The 16,369-nt window shown below is 33.4% G+C and overlaps 1 non-coding gene across 1 annotated transcript; it reads right to left on the bottom strand.

Moving 5' to 3' along the window:
• Positions 1-16,038: 16,038 nt before the first annotated feature.
• Positions 16,039-16,145, bottom strand: LOC134365097 (U6 spliceosomal RNA). The gene has a single exon (XR_010021928.1). It is a non-coding gene; the product is annotated as a U6 spliceosomal RNA (small nuclear RNA).
• Positions 16,146-16,369: the final 224 nt, after the last annotated feature.

Genomic DNA, 16,369 nt, shown 5'->3' with positions numbered 1-16,369 from the left:
GAGTGATTTTAATAAACAGAGCCTGGTGCCAACCCATCATCTACATATAAAGTCACTAAATGTTAAAGATTTATTTGTCACTTCAGAAAATTCAGATTAATATCCTTCCCAAAAATCTTTCCCACGGAAATCTTTATCCACTTACCCCTCTTTGTTTTTCCTTATAGCACTTAGTACCCGATATTTGTCTGCCTTGCCTGTAGCAGGTAAACTGTATGAAGGTGGGGATGTAATCTGGTTCATTGCAAATCTGTAGCACCCAGAACAGAATCTTGCACATAACTGTACTTACGAAATATATGTTGAATGAAGAGCATGGCTCCACATTGAGAGGTGTGCTAAATTGGGCATATAAAAATGTAGCATATTCTTTAAATCAGCATCTGAGAATGTTGCCAAGTTTTATTTTGCTTTAGCTGTTTGTTCAAAGCAGCAAAATTTGAATGTACTTATAATTGGATTTCCATTGCTAAATGTTCCTACCTTTGATAAACCTTGATTATAAAACACTAACTGAATTGAGAATTATTTAATTCCTCTAGGACTGCTGCTCTATGCATTGTATACATTGCTTATTAAGCAGATAACTTGGGCCAATACTTTCAAATATAAATACATGTTAGTCCAACATTATTTTTCAATCACTTTTCACTAATGCATTATATTCTTAGTTAGATATAGCAAGACCCATTATCTTACCTTGATGTCTCAGTTTCTTTTCTTTATCTTGGTTCTTCATGGTCTGCTGGCCTCCGTCTGTGCCCCATGTTAATCTGTAGTAGATCAATCATGTCAACTCTTGTTTTCTCTTTCATTATGAATGAGTGTCTCAACCAGGCCAGAGAAGGAATATATTGCTATTTATTCAGCCTTATGTCTATTCCTTATAGTTACCTGGGATATTCCCTTCTCAGGACTGCACACTTTTGACACACTCTGCTTGCACTGATTTTCTACTAGATATCTTAGCTCACTTCTTCAGTTTCTTTGTATATTGTTTCAAAGTGTCCTTCATACAGGCAATCCCTGATAACCCTATGAAAAATTGAAAACCATCCTCGCCCCTAGCATAACTTAGTCCACCTTCCTTGTTTTACTTTTCATATTAGAACTTATTACCATCTGACCTATTTTCACATAATAGCTTATTCTATGATCATTGTGGAGAGAAAGCTATATAAGTTCACAAATTTTGGTCTCTCTCTCCCCCCCCCCTCTTTAAACTCTGTGCCAATGTTATTACCTGGCACATAGTAAACAATACATATTTGTAGAATGGATGAAGCAACTTATTCAAATAAAGACTGAGAAGCTTCCTGAAGGGATAAGCAGATGAAATGGGGACAGAAGCTTTACCATAATGGTGTCCAGACATACAAGAGCATGTCTAATAAACTGGATACCTGACAGAGGACATATTGCAGGGTCTACTGAGAGAAAACTCATTTCGAGGAGACATACAGAGAGAACAAGGGCTGAGAACATGATTCAGTGCCGAAGACCAAAATTAACCATGAATGGCAGTTCTACTCCAACACAAAACTCACCCAGGTAAAAATAGTAGCACGTCAATATTGAAAGAGGTATGTTATACTTACATTTGCAATACTTGGAACACTTATGAAATTTGGCTTTGAGAGCTGAGGCCTCCCCCCTCACTTTATTAGGGCAATTATGAGCAAGTCAAGCCTTCATACCCTTAGGTGGCATCTAGCATCAGTGAGAGGTGGCTGAATTTAAGCTCTGAAAGAATGCAGCAGATTTACAATCTACCACTACTTGGGTTTTGGTTTATAAAAACAGGACTGTTACAGCTTGAAGTTGCACTGGTGAAAAATTGAGATTACGGAATTCACATCTGACTAACTGTGAAAGTGACTGAGAGAGATTCACTATTAACCACTGGCACCTTGAAACTCAAGTAATTTGCTGTGCAAGCCCCCAAGGAAAAGTAACAAAGAAGGCAAATTCTCCTTCCCACTTCTCAGCAGTAACAATACAAATACATGTAATTGAACCACAAGCATGGGTATCAGGTTCTGCTAGCACTGGAAATGGTTTGTTTCAAGATATACCCATATGTACAAGGTGGAGATGTAGTTGGCAATATTGGTAGTCTTGATGATGACAACAACATTCTTGCTGAGAGAGAACCTCTGTGGAAATGTTAGTGACTTCTGGCGTGCGTATCTTTGCTCGACAGCAATGAACGACAATCAAAATAGAACCGTAGGCACTTGGGATTCCTAAAATTATTTAGGGGAGAAAAGTTCTGTTTAAAAAAAATTAGTATTTCTCCAATTATGAAGAAAATGGCAAATAACTTTTTATATTTGGGGGTCAAAAATGTAGCCACCAATTGGTGAAGAGATACTTGAAACAATAGAAATCACAATAAATTCTCAGGGATTTTCACTTCATATGTTTATAGTTTATATTTATAGTTTATATTTTAAGCATAGAGTTTTTATTACCTAAATTTCTATAACCTGTCTGCTACCAGTGTAAACTTTTCATTGTATACATACAGACAATATAAAATCGTAGGGAAGTATGCTCTTCGATTTAGTGCTGGAAAATATATGGTGTACCTGTCTATTTTTTCAAGAATGGCTGCAAAATCTTGCCTGCTGTGGCATAAGGGATGGTAGTAGGGGGCTTTAAAAATACCCTGGAGTTTTTGGTTAGAAAATTAAAACTTCTAGGGAAGCAGCATTTCTAAGTCTTGCTCGCTGAACAGAAATCATTACTTGCAGTAGCTTCTATGTCACACGCTATTAAATGATGCCGCTAAGTGTTACAGTCCTCAATTCATTTTCTGGTTAATCATTTAATCTTCACTATGTTTGTTAGGTTGGCATAGAAGTAGAGAAAGTAATATTATTCCCTACCTCTTCATTCAATTTGGATTTATCCCCATGTTGAAAATTACAACTTCACTATTAGCAATTATGCTAATAAAAAGCTAAGTATAGTCAATTCACAGTTGCTCTTATATGGTTACTCTTATTCTACCTTGAATATAATCTGGCTTGGATTTTAACCATTTAATAAATTTTTATTATTTCTAGGACTACAGAGTTTATTTCCTTATTTTTCCTAACCCTTCTGTGTGTGTAAACTCCAGTCCTTTGAAAATGGGTCCAGGAGTAAAGATAAAGTTTCATGACATTAGAACAGGACTCAAATGTAGACTACTTAAGACCTCAAATTCAAGTGACAGTGTAAATTCAAAAGTTATTACAGTGAAAATCTAGAGTCTAAAATGTCAGAGGGAGATTCATGCAGTCACCAAATCTGATTCACCTACAGGGAGAGGAAAACAAAAGTTGTAGAGTTTTTCTAGAGATACAAATAAAGAGTGAGAATACTTCATTTCTATTGTCATGAGCTGCCACTTCAATGTGATTATATTAAGAGTCTGGACTGCTGGTGTGTACAAGGATTATAGTTATACTTATGACAGCCTACAAGAAAAAGAAATATGACTTTAAAAAAAGTAATAGAATGTATTTTAATGTTTTGCATTATATATTCTTTCTTCCATGCTCATGTGAATAATCAAGAATTGATGCTTTGTATCTGTCCCACACTACTATACTTTTACAAAAACAAATGTGTCTATGTGATTAGACAACATAAACTTCCCATTTGCAGACTCCATAATACATTTTAACAGAGAGATGTTAATTTAACTAGACAAGCATGGAAAATTGTCATTTTAAAAAAAATTCATTAAAAATCTTTTAAAAATCTTCCATCGAAACTAATTTTAAGTGGATAAATTTTAAAGTATATAAAATATTTAGGTGACTTTAGGTTTTAAAATACACATACCTAATTTTTTTTCCTGTTAAGTAGCTATATTATTCTACTTTAAAGAAAGAGTCAGTGAAGATGCTAAGATAATGGTTCAGTTTACATCACATAATTAAAAATAACAATATTTTAGATCTAGACATATACTTAGTTTAACTCCCAAGTATCACCTAAAGTCTTATCCTCAACTATTATCATTTTAGAGAATCGGACTCTGTTTACTCCTACAAATATTTACCATGTTGATAAGAAGAGAAGGGGACACTACAAAGGAAAATAATGAGTGCCACTATTTACACTGCCCCTTAAAAATATAAATACAGAGATGCAGCCCACGTTAGAAGTTTACAAATGCCATCATCACTCACAAGTGCTTAAGTCGGCACTTTGACATGACATTAGCCCTTCTCTATAGTTTAAATTCCATAGGATGATTACAGAAGAAGGGAGCTTCTCAGCAAGCCAGATTGCTGCTTTCATCCCAGTTAGATTGCTGCTTTCATCCCAGTCATTTTGTAATAATCCACCATAATGAATTCACATTAAAGATTCAGAAGAGATGCATAGGAGCTGCATTTTCAACCTTAAAACTCCACTTTTTAAAATTCTATCCTATTAGAGATGATAGAATTATGCCTTTATCAAGCATCACAAAACTGATTGTATGGTTTATATTGATAAAATAACAACTAATTTCTTACCAAATATTTCTGCTCTTAAGGTTTTAACTAAAGTATATACTTAAGGGAAGAAAAGCTCCATCTGTGATTCTGATTCATTTAACATTAAGTCATCTAAATATTAAATTTTGGAACACATTTTTTGTTCATGAAATCTTCTGCTGTCTCCTTATTTCTTACAATCATGACTATTTATTTTTCTTCTATAAAGCTAAATTTAATTCTATGCTGTCAACTGCAGAAGATATTTGATGTTACCCTTAAAAAAGGTCTGAATTTGGATACTTTGTACAGGGATCAAACTATAAAGGAATTTGTTATGTCTGAAGCTTTTGAAATATTATTATAAAGTTATAGACATTGTTTTTTTTTTTTTTTTTCTGGGTAAATTTTCCTAAAGATCATATAAATTATTGAATAAAATCAATGGAAGTAAGAGATGAGTTCTTAATTTGGGGTCAATGATCTCTTTTATTAACATCTTCAAATATATTGTCAACGGATGTACTGTGTCACCTTATTCATAAATGTTACAGTATTGTTTGGTCACATACTTTCCCAGTAAATTACTGCATGGTTACAAAGAAAAAAAAATCTAGATAGTTATACACCAAAATGTTAATAGGGACTGTTCCTAGATCCCTTTTTCTATATTGTCTCTTTTTTGTTTCTTTCTAAATTGAAGAGATATAACACAAATAATAAATAAAATTTTTTTAAAAATAAAGCCTATCTAGTTATCTACACATTAAAATAGCCTAAGAGAAACTGGTTTAAAGATTTTTAAACATCCTTTAGAAAACAGGACACAGGTAAATACATAGCAAAACCTTGCAGACTTCCCACTAGCTGGAAAGCCTTAGCCTGGGAAATGAAAAAATGAAAAATACTTCAAATTTACTTAAAAATTGCAAAATAAGAAGCTAAAAAATAATTTCATCAAAAAAGTGACTCACACGTGTAAGGAATGTGTTTAAGTTTGGTTTTCATACCATCCAAACTTTCTTGTATTATACCTCACACTCCTATGTCTTTTGTACACAGAATTCAGAATTTTGGGCCAGTGACAAGCAAACATTTCACAATTTACCATCGTGGTATTTCAGAAAAGAACACGTTGTTCTAATAATAAAAGGGAATGTCTCTTAAATTTAATGTAATTGAAATAATGACTGCAATCATCAGGTATGCCAAATGTGAAAATCATTAGATGTGAAAAAACTTCAGACAGTCATAAGACTTAAGCTAGTCAAATATGGATTTAAATGTGAACTAAAAGAGCAAAATTAAAGCATAGGTGTGAAAGCCTGGATATATCATCAAAGATCCTAAGAGGTGAAGTATGATTAAGGAAATTACAATATTCTTAGTCCTCTCAGTAAAGAATGTTCTTTGTATAACATAAATATGTTTTCTGATTTATATTTAAATTTCCAATATGTTTGCAAGTATACTGAAGGAGATACTGCTAAACAAAGTGTAATGAGGATTAAATTATCCTGCTACTGTATTGCAAATTAGGTCTTAGTTTGTCAATGTTACAAAGGAAAAAACTGAGGAGATTTGCTCATGATGCATAGCAATAGATAGAATAAAGAGTCAAGTCAATGTCTTTCCAACTCCAAAAATGGTACAGTTTTTTTCATCGTACCATTCTTTTTTCCAAGCAAACAAACAGCATTATTCAAGATACGAATTTCAAGATTCTAACCAATTTCAAGAAGAATCAATAAAACTAGTAGTGAACACATAAAATGTCAAACCTGAAGGAATCTTGGAAGTTATTTAATCTATATATCACATTTTGTGACTAAAGAATTCAAAGAGTTGTCTAAAAGATCAGAGGATGTGAAAGATGGGGTAAATATCTTTCTACTGTCAATCTTTCCCCTCAATAGCAACCGCTTAGGTTTTCTCCAAAATGAACGTGTAATTGGAATGCGATCTTCATTTCCTTCTCTTCTACGTGCTTCCATCCTTTGCTTCCAGGGAACAGAGCATCTGTTGCCAATTAGACTCATCAGCACTCTACCATGGAGTCCCTGCTGATCCACTCACTCTTGTTAGGGGATCAGCAGGGGTATACGGCTGCTTGGGATGGGATTTTAACCTCCACCCTGCCAGGGTCCACGCAGGATTCATTCATCCCACCTCAGTGATTTGTGAGACTAAGCTCATGTGTACATCGAGGTTCTGATGCCATGGTAACCAGTGTGTAAAGAAGTCATTAAAAACACAGAGCGGTAGTTGGAATTTCTGTACATTTTTGTGGCTGCCAGCTGAGAGAGGCAAGTACTGTTTTCCAAACATCACCTACAGCTATTAAGTCATCAGGAGGGAGTATTTCATCAGGATGGAGTATTTGAGATGGAGATCAAAAGAGCTTTTAGTTTGCAGTTTTATAAATATTTGAGAAGTAATCCTTTCTACAGTATTATGATTTTTATTACATGTGCTTTGCATAACACTTAGACATTTTCATGTAATGATATTTACATTTGCACGCTATAGAATAAATATATTTCCAACTTTCCAATACTCCGTGTGTTCGTTTATGCTGAAAAAATGTTTATTATTAAAAACTAAATGTAGCCTTGATAAACTCATCACTGTTATAAAAAATTCTTGCAAAATCTATATTACCTTTGTTAAATAGTTGCCATTGTCTAAATGGATAAAATAAATAAAATAACTGAAAATATACTGATGGACCCATCAATATTGCATTCTGTGAAAAGTAATTACCCTATAGGCCCATAATTATGAGGTTTTAATGATTTAAGAAAGCTCAGTAAATTTACAAATTTAGTGAATTTAAATTCTAACATCTGTGCTAAGTAATTGTCTAAGAGTTTAAGATAAAACAACATTCTTTTTTTGAGAATGTTTGGTCTTGTTTTGGACACATCTATTGCCCACACCTGTGCAGATTTTGGATGGTTTCTTCATCATAACAGAAAGCCGTGTTGTCATTTTACTATCTAGCTCTTAGAATAAAGATCCCTCTTTAACCAATTCTACCACAGGTTAGTGTCAAGGAATTCAACAATGAAATGCTGACATTCACCGCATGCTCTCTCTGATATTCGAGAGAGCTCATCTAAAAGATATGCTAAATTTTCATTTCTCTAGCCTAAGCTAGATTCCTATTTTATTACATCTGGTCTGTATTATCATCTTGCCTCCCCCACAGTTATGCTCACAGTTAAGATGTAAAGTTATGTTTTCAGCTTTTCTTTCATTCTGTTTCACCAGAAATATCAACATAGTGTTCATACGTTTGCAATCCTGCTGTCAAAGATATCTGGATATTAAATTATGTCACATTTCTTGTAGAACCAGCCATATGATTGATTTCTCTTGAAACTTAGTACTAGGGAAAAGTCTCTCTGCAAATAAAATTATATTTCTTTATTGTACAAGAATTATATATTGCTTTTTTGTGTGTGTTTTTGTTTGTTTTACTTTGGCTCACAGGATTTTGAGAGCTAAATTCAATACTCAATAAATGTAGCTAACTATTCCTACACAATAATCTTCCTTCTTTTTATAAGGTAGTGAATGGTCTGCAACATTTCTGGGTCTACTGTTCCCTTAAAGACATGATCAAACTTATAAAGCCACTGCCCAGATTAACAAGCACAAACACACAAAACTGAACATAAACATTCAGAAATTTTAATTATCCTAACCATGTGCACTAGGTTAAGAATTCTTCTTTTAATGGATTTCTGATCTACCTTTTTTTAAACTTCACAATTCTGGTGTTTAATCTTGTAAGGTTATTTAGAACATTTTAGCAGAAAACAAAGCATAAGTTTCATATTAAATTATTTGAATATTAATAAAATAAATAGGAATAATTATATAGCAATAATACCACCACTAATAATAGAATAAATAATACTAATTACTTATTAATGTCTCATTAATTTTAAAACTAATAAATAGGGTAAACTAATAATTTACCCTATTTTTTTTCCTTCCTTTGATTAAAATTGAGTAATGATATTGTAAGGAAATAAACAAAGGCTCAAGATTTTATATTCTACATCCTAAATATTAGCATTGTTTCTTCATACCCCGTTCACTGCAAACCTTATTTCAAGTTGCAAAGCTCTAACTCCGCCACACAATAGACCTTAGATTCCTTTATTGTTCACTGTGCATCTTGACATGAATGGAATTCTAAGAATCATTTTGAATTATTTCCCAGGGCCCAAACTTAGAAAACCAATCCTTGCTTATAAACTGAAAATTAGATGTGAAAAACATCTTCTCTGAAATCTTCATTGGGGCTCATATGGTACTTCATTATTCCATCCTGAAGTGCTCTAAAGTCATAAGTATTTATTACCACCCTCTGTTTCTCAATTAGAGGCATTGGAGTAATGTTTTTTTAAAGGTAGCTCTCATTTAAATATTTCATATAGAGTTCAATTCCCATTCTTAGGGAACATTTGAAAAAATATAATTTGCCATTTTAGATTTAAGAAGAAAACTGTGTAATTTCAATGAGAAAACAAAAGCAAAATGTCTACCCATAACATTTGAAATGAAGCTTACGAGGGCACAGTAGAGAGCATGAAACAGCTTCCTTGAAACATCATTCAAATGTTGGATTTTGCCCTGGTTTAATCTCTGCACACCGAACACAAGGAAAATAAAGCAAACCCTTTTTATAAGTCTCTTCTGTTTAATCATAATTACTCTATTATCATAGCTTTTAGAGTTAGAATTCATATTTTTTTAAATTACCATACACATTGTGAAGTAAATCCAGAGTAGGAACCGACCATCCAGTATAGGTGCTCTTGGCTCTCACCCCCTGGATTAGTGTCCTAAGGCTGCCTTAACAAAATTTTACAAACTTGGAGGCTTAAATAGTAGAGATTTATTCTCTCACGGTTCTGGAGAACAGAAGTCCAAAATCAAGATGTCAGCAGGGTTGGTTTCATCTGGAGGCTTTGAAGCCGAATTCATTCCCTATCTCTCTCGTAGCTTCCAGTGGTTGAAGGCAATCCTGGGTGCTCCTTGGCTTGGGGCTGAATAACTCTGATCTTTGCCTCCGTCTTCATAAGATCTTCTCCCTGTCTCTTTGCAGGCCTCAGATGTACCTCTCCTTTCTTTAATAAGGTTCCCAGTCACTGCATTTAGGATCCATTTCAATCCAGGATGTTCTCATCTGGAGGTTCTTACCTTAATTACATCTACAAAGACACTTAGTCCAGATAAAGATACATTCTCAGGCTCTGGGTGAAGATGAATTTGGGGAAGACACTATTCAACCCTCCATACTCACCTTAGAAATTGCCTTTAAAATAAGTTTTAGTGTTACGTAATCTTTCCTTTCTAGCGCTGTTGATGCCTCCATCAGACACTGCTGTAAAAGTCAACTTTTAAAATAGCCCTTGTTTTTTAAATTAAAATTCTTTAAAATGTTACTTTTAAGAAAGCATTCATTCTCATTTTTTTTTAACAGAGCAATAAACGCTCATTGTAAAAAGTTTGGAAAACATGGATATCCACAAAAGAAAAAGTAAAAACCATTTGTGATCTCTTAGCTCAGAGCTAAAGATGCTTAATATAGTCATGTAAATGGTTTATGCACACATCTATACACATTACTTACAAGTCCGAAATCATACTGGGCATATATTTATCCCACAATAATTTACGTTATCCTGAATTTCCATTTTACAGTATTAATATGTAGTTTTCTTATGTCCGAAGTAGATACTGCAAACTTTAATAGGGCATACACAATCTTGCAATAACCCTACTTAGGGGGCTGACTGCTGAGGCAAGAGGACCCCAGACAAAAAAATTTCTTTAGGGCACACCATATCAGTGCAGGAGCTGTCGGGCTTTACAGGAGTTCAGTCACACCGTCTATCATCATGCAAAAATTGTGCTATAGGAGTCCCAAATGAGGCGGCTCTCAGACGAGCCAACAAAGATATCTTAGAAGACATATATCATGTGGCTACCTGCCACGCAAAGGGTGCCTACTGCAAGCTTCCAATACCACTAGCATTGCCTTTTCCCTGTAATACTTCTTATTCCTGCTCAGTCTTGAAAGAGTCAAAAGCAGTCAAGCAAATGAACAAAAGTAGAATTGATAATACCCCTTTCACCATTTGGGCTGAATTGGTGAGAGAGCTAAAAGGTTTGATTTATACAGGTCTAAATTTTTTATTACCTATAAAGGAGATGGTTTTAGCACTCCAATTGCTCACAAAGTACTAGGATCTGCAAGAGATTTGCCAAAATACGGCAAAGGAAGGTACAGCAGAATCTATGAAAAGCATTAGGAGAGGAGATATTTCTAGTGTATTGTTCTAATTTCAGCTTGTTCAAGGAACAGTTAAAAGAATAGTTGTGTTCTTGTTTATGCTCCTTCATAGTTCCAGATGAATTCTAGAATTAACCTGTTGGGTTCCAAAGAGTTCTATTGTAATTTTGGATATTTGTCTTTACTTTCAGATTTTTTTTTTTTTTTTTTTAGAAAAAACTCTAGATAAAGAGTTAAATAACTTACAATATAATAATAAAAATTACCATAAAGCAGTTATGCCTCCTATGTCTTCTCTAATATCATGGTCATACTCAGCTTGGGTTCTAACATTTAAAGCATTCTACATGCCTCCCAGCTTTAGAACAGGGATCAGTTCTATAAATATTTCATCACTCAAATTATGTGGTATGTTCTTTCTGATTGCTGCTAGTTGATAAATTTTACTATTTTTAAAATATGTAATGCAGAGTATGGAAATATTTTTCTGACTAGATTTTATTCATTTTTCAACTCATATTTAGTTTTACTAACTCTGAGAGAATAATCACATCTGAATGGATTCTAAGGTGAAAAAACAACTACATATAAGAAAAAAAGAAGGAAGTAAATGCAATGGATGTGAAAACAGAATTCCGTGAGAGAGGTGAAAGCAATCACTGTAAATGAGGGTGCTCTAGAAACTTTAAGAAGATGCAGTATGTTCAGAGACTATTAAAATTGATCTTTTAAGGCCTATCTAGTCAGGTGACCTACAACTTGACAGACATAAAAATTTTTGCACTCTGTCACTGTGATTAAAAGACATCCTGAAAATTATATATTTTTTAATTTTGAACTTACATATAGTCCCTGATGCACAGCACATTTCCTTAAGAGGCATTCTTTCTGCACTAGCTGCTCACTCTTTGTTTGGTTAAACCTTCATGTTTCATGATGCATCATCACTTTTGATATTTAACTTGAGCCAGATTAGTAGAGAGAATAAATATTTCCTCCAACATAACTTGGCAAAATAAATAATTTTTACATAGTTTTATTTGGAGAAATGAAGCATGGTGTACATTACTCCCAGCGCAGTGAAAATAAAACCTCTGTGTTCCTCTATGCTCTCAGAGGGTATTAAGGATGCCGAAGCTATTTTTTAAGGATGTGTATAACTAACTGCCTTTGAATACAGCTCAGAAACCCTAAAGATTCTGGTCTCCAAAGAAATACTGTTCTCAGGCACTAAAACTGGTAAACTTCCTGAAAGAGGAGAATTTTTATTGGTGAGGAATGTTAAAATGTTAAAAATGTGACCTCAATATGGTGCCATTTTTCACCTTTGAAATTACATTTCAAAAAGTGACAGCTCTTAGAAGCTATTTCTACTCTGCTATAAAAGGTCATATTTTCTTAGCATACGTAGTATATTCCAATAGAATCTGAGTTTGCAAAACATATAAATTAGGTTGTAATTATTCACACTACAAATGATTCACCGCAGGGTTCCTTAAAGACTCTACCAATAATTTTAAGTAATTGTTTACAGTTCATTAACTACTTCATAGAAAGATTAGAGAGAGCAGAGAGCTTTAATTCTGAAAATCAACTTGAAATAAAGAATAAAATACTTTGTGAAATAAAATATTTGGGGAACCTAAAAGATCAGGTATGGATCATCCTATTATTGGAGATAAAGAGCTAAGAGAAAGTAAACGAGTTGGCCTAGTCATCCAGCTAGTTACCTGCACGGACAAAGCAAAAACTCATCTTTTTGGACCCACTTTCTAAAAGTCCATCCATTATGCCAAAACTGGCTGGGTATGGTTTAGTTTGCAAAAATGCAATCACCAACAGACTTTTCAGTAAAATATCTATTGCAGAGTGAACACTATTCACTTTCAACTATAAATCAGAAATTGTCAATTTTATCACATCCTTTATCAAAATCTAGGGACAAATCTAGGGACAGGATGTTAAAGAATGCATAAATGTCATTTGACTGTTTAGCATTAAAGCACATTTTTCTAAAAAAAAAAAATTAAAATAATTTGGAAACTAAGGATAGTACAAGGAATGCAATAGACCACTCTTTAATTTAGGCCCTGTGTTGCAGGTTGGAAACAAACTTCAAATAGACTTTGGTGTTTTGGATGTATTAGGCAGTACCTTTGGGATCAACTGTTGAGAAAGGCTGGAGGAGAAAACAAGATAGGCTGAGAAATAAGTCAAGTTATAATACAAGCAAATTGAGAGCCTCATCCAAGCACACAAGAAACTCTGGTATAAAAATAACCCATCAGATTGTATCAAACTAAAAATCTGCACAGCAAAGGAAACAACAGAGCAAAAAGACAACCTACGGAATGTCATAAAATATTTGCAAACTATGCATCTAACAAGAGGTTAATATCCAGATTATATAAGGAACTCAATTAACTCAGTAGCAAAAAAACAAAACAAAAAAACCCAAACAAACAAACCCCAAAAGTCAAAAAAACAAATTTGATTAAAAATGGGTAAAAGACCAGAATAGACATTTCTCAAAAGAATACATACAAAGGGACAACAGGTACATAAAAAAAAAAAAAATGCTTAACGTCACTAATCATCAGAGAAATGCAAATCAAAACCACAATATGATATCACCTCACCCAAGTTAGAATGGCTATTATCAAAAAGACAAAATATAACAAAGGTTGGCAAGAAAGTGAAGAAAGGGGAATTCTTATACACTGGTGGTAGAAATGTAAGTATAATTAGTAAATTAGTATTAATAAGTTGTAGACAACAGTATAGAGTTTCCCTCCAAAAATTAAAAATAGAACTTCCATATGATCCAGCAATCCCACTCTTGGGTATTTATCCAAAGAAAAGTAAATTTGCATACAAAAAAGGTATCTGCACCCCTGTGTGCAGCACTATTCACAATAGCCAAGATATGGAATAAACCATAAAAAGTGGTCGATTAAGAGTAATTATTATGGATGTGATTTTCTGATTATTCTCTCAATGGATGGATGGTGTTTTTCTTACTTTGTTATTTGACAAATAAAAGTTTCTTCCTAATATTCATCTCTTAGAATAAATGTTACAGACTCATTTGTCCTAGAGTGGCTGAAACCTGAGATTATAAAAATTGTCCTAAAATCTTCAAATTACAAACGGAACTGCAAGGTTTTAGAAAAACCTACATATATAAACAGTTGCTGTGTCTGGCAAATTACAACATCCCATTAAATATCCCCAATGACTTTATATGATAGTATAAAGTCTCCATTTTACAGGTGAGGCAATAGAAGTTTAGTTAGATTAAGTCATTTGCCCATATCGGTTTGAGTCTAAAGTCCAAAATCTGATAGGCCATTGTTCCTGGTTAAGGCTGGAGGACTTAGAGAATCTTGGAATGTTATTTTTAAAATCATCTCCAATATTCAAAACTCAATTGCTTTATTTAAATAATATACTCTACTTTTTTATTTTATATTAATTGAGTTTCTTCTTTTCTAAATTTAAGGTCTAAGTTGAAAATCATACACAGCCAAAACAGTTACAGAAAATAATTAAAATCTCAGACAGTATTTTCACCTGTCCTAAGACTCCATTCTATTATGTATTTGTTAATTGTGTATATATATATATTTTCATACATTACATTTTTAGACTACATATTTGTGTTGATATTCGCTCAATTCACTTCCAAAGAACCAGTTACATTCTTCCTGTAGACATTATCCATTTGATATAATTCTATGTATGTTGTCAATTTTATTTACCACTATATCTTATGTGATTGGGACAGTGGCTGGCATATAGTAGATGTTCACTAAATTAATCATTTTCACTTGTTTGCATATATGTCTATATCTCTGCAACTAGTTTTTCACTTTCCTAAAGGCAATGGTCATGTTTTTTATTACTTTGGCATCCAGGCTGATGTCTTAAGTATAATAAATATTCAGTGGTACTTGTTTTTTGACTGGAAGCTCTTAGGTACTGTGTTATATTACCTTCTAACACCATGAATGTCTACTTAAACGCAGCCTTTCATAACAGACCATTATTCAGTAGAATGATGGGGGTCCCTAAACATCTCTATAGATGCATGAGGGGAGGTAATCCGAAGTTTTATTTGGGTTTTAGCCAAAATTCCTCAATAATTGATACAAAACCAAGTATGGAAATGCTGTATCTTAAAAAGCCCTAATTCACATAAAAATGAAAGATAAAAGTAAAATAAATGTAAGTCAATAAAATGTTCAACTTTACTCACTTTTGAGTTTTTTCTCTTTCAGATTTTCAGGTATGTATTGGATTTAACTTCAGTGTCACCTATTGACTCCTTACATTTCTTTGTGATAGCCTTCATATACACAGCTCTCTTATTCTTGCTACTCTATTAATTTGGGGGGACTGAGTTAGGCTAATAAAAATATACATCTTTTATTCTTTTATTCCTATAAAGGTAAATGATACATTACCATATTGAAGTCGAGTGAAGATTTTAAACATGAGAAGCAACAGTAAGCAATAGATGCTATATGTTATTTTTTTAAGGTAAATGCAGTTTCCCTTCAAATCTTTAAAAAAAATAGTACAGAGAAATAGGTAAGTAAGGGTGAAAATCACTATCATAACCTTTTTTAAAAATTTCAGAAATGTTACATATCTTCTGATATAGAGGTGAACAGAGAAGAAAATGATAATGCAATTTAAAAAATAGAACGTTTTCCTTACTTAAATATATTAAAATCTTAGGGCCTGTAATCCTATTTTAAAATGGCATTTATTTAGTGATTTGTTATTTAAAATGAACCAAACAGTTGAGTTAAAAACTAAAATAAGTAGACCAGATGATAAGCAAATAGAAATAAGTAAAGGCCATATTTTAAAGAGTGATGAGGTAATTTTAAAGTTTACTGTATTTCAACAAGGTAGAAGTTGGCAAATATAAACTTCAGGAATAGTTGAACGAACCGTTCTGGTGAGCTGTGAGAAAAGAGTTGTACTAGAGAGTAAGTGAAGCATAGAGGAGCCTTTGAAATAGGCATTCAATGAATAAGTGAAGGCAATGCAGGCCAAATATTCCTGAAAGGGGTAGAAGAATTTATTTGTAAGAAATAAAAGAGAAAAAATTAAGTGAGGAGTATGCGATCATGATCTTGTTTTGCAAGATCTTGACACCCAGCAATACCTAAAGACTATTCTTTTTTTCTTTCTTTCTATTTTCATTTATTTTATGCTGAATTTATTCTCAAAAAATATATGGAACACTTCAAGAATTTGCGTGACATCCTTGTGCAGGGGCCATGCTAATCTTCTGTGTATTGTTCCAATTTTAGTACGTGTGCTGCCAAAGCGAGCACCCTAAAGGCACATCAGGAAGCAAAGGGCAGCAATCGCTGAGAGACAAGAACCAAAAGAGGTGAATTCTATGGTTGCCCCGTAACTACTGCCTGTAGAGCATTTCCACCCAATATGGGAAATCCAGGCAGAACAAGGAGGTCTCTCTGAGTTAAGGAGGGAGGTGAGAGTATGGGCAAGCCAAGGAATCATCTATGTACAAAGGCAGAACCCCACAGAACACCCC

The sequence above is a fragment of the Cynocephalus volans genome, chromosome 1, assembly GCF_027409185.1.
Source record: "Cynocephalus volans isolate mCynVol1 chromosome 1, mCynVol1.pri, whole genome shotgun sequence".
Taxonomy (NCBI): Eukaryota; Metazoa; Chordata; class Mammalia; order Dermoptera; family Cynocephalidae; genus Cynocephalus; species Cynocephalus volans.
Note: the sequence above shows the minus strand (reverse complement) of the source record. Positions and strands in the feature narration are given on the sequence as shown.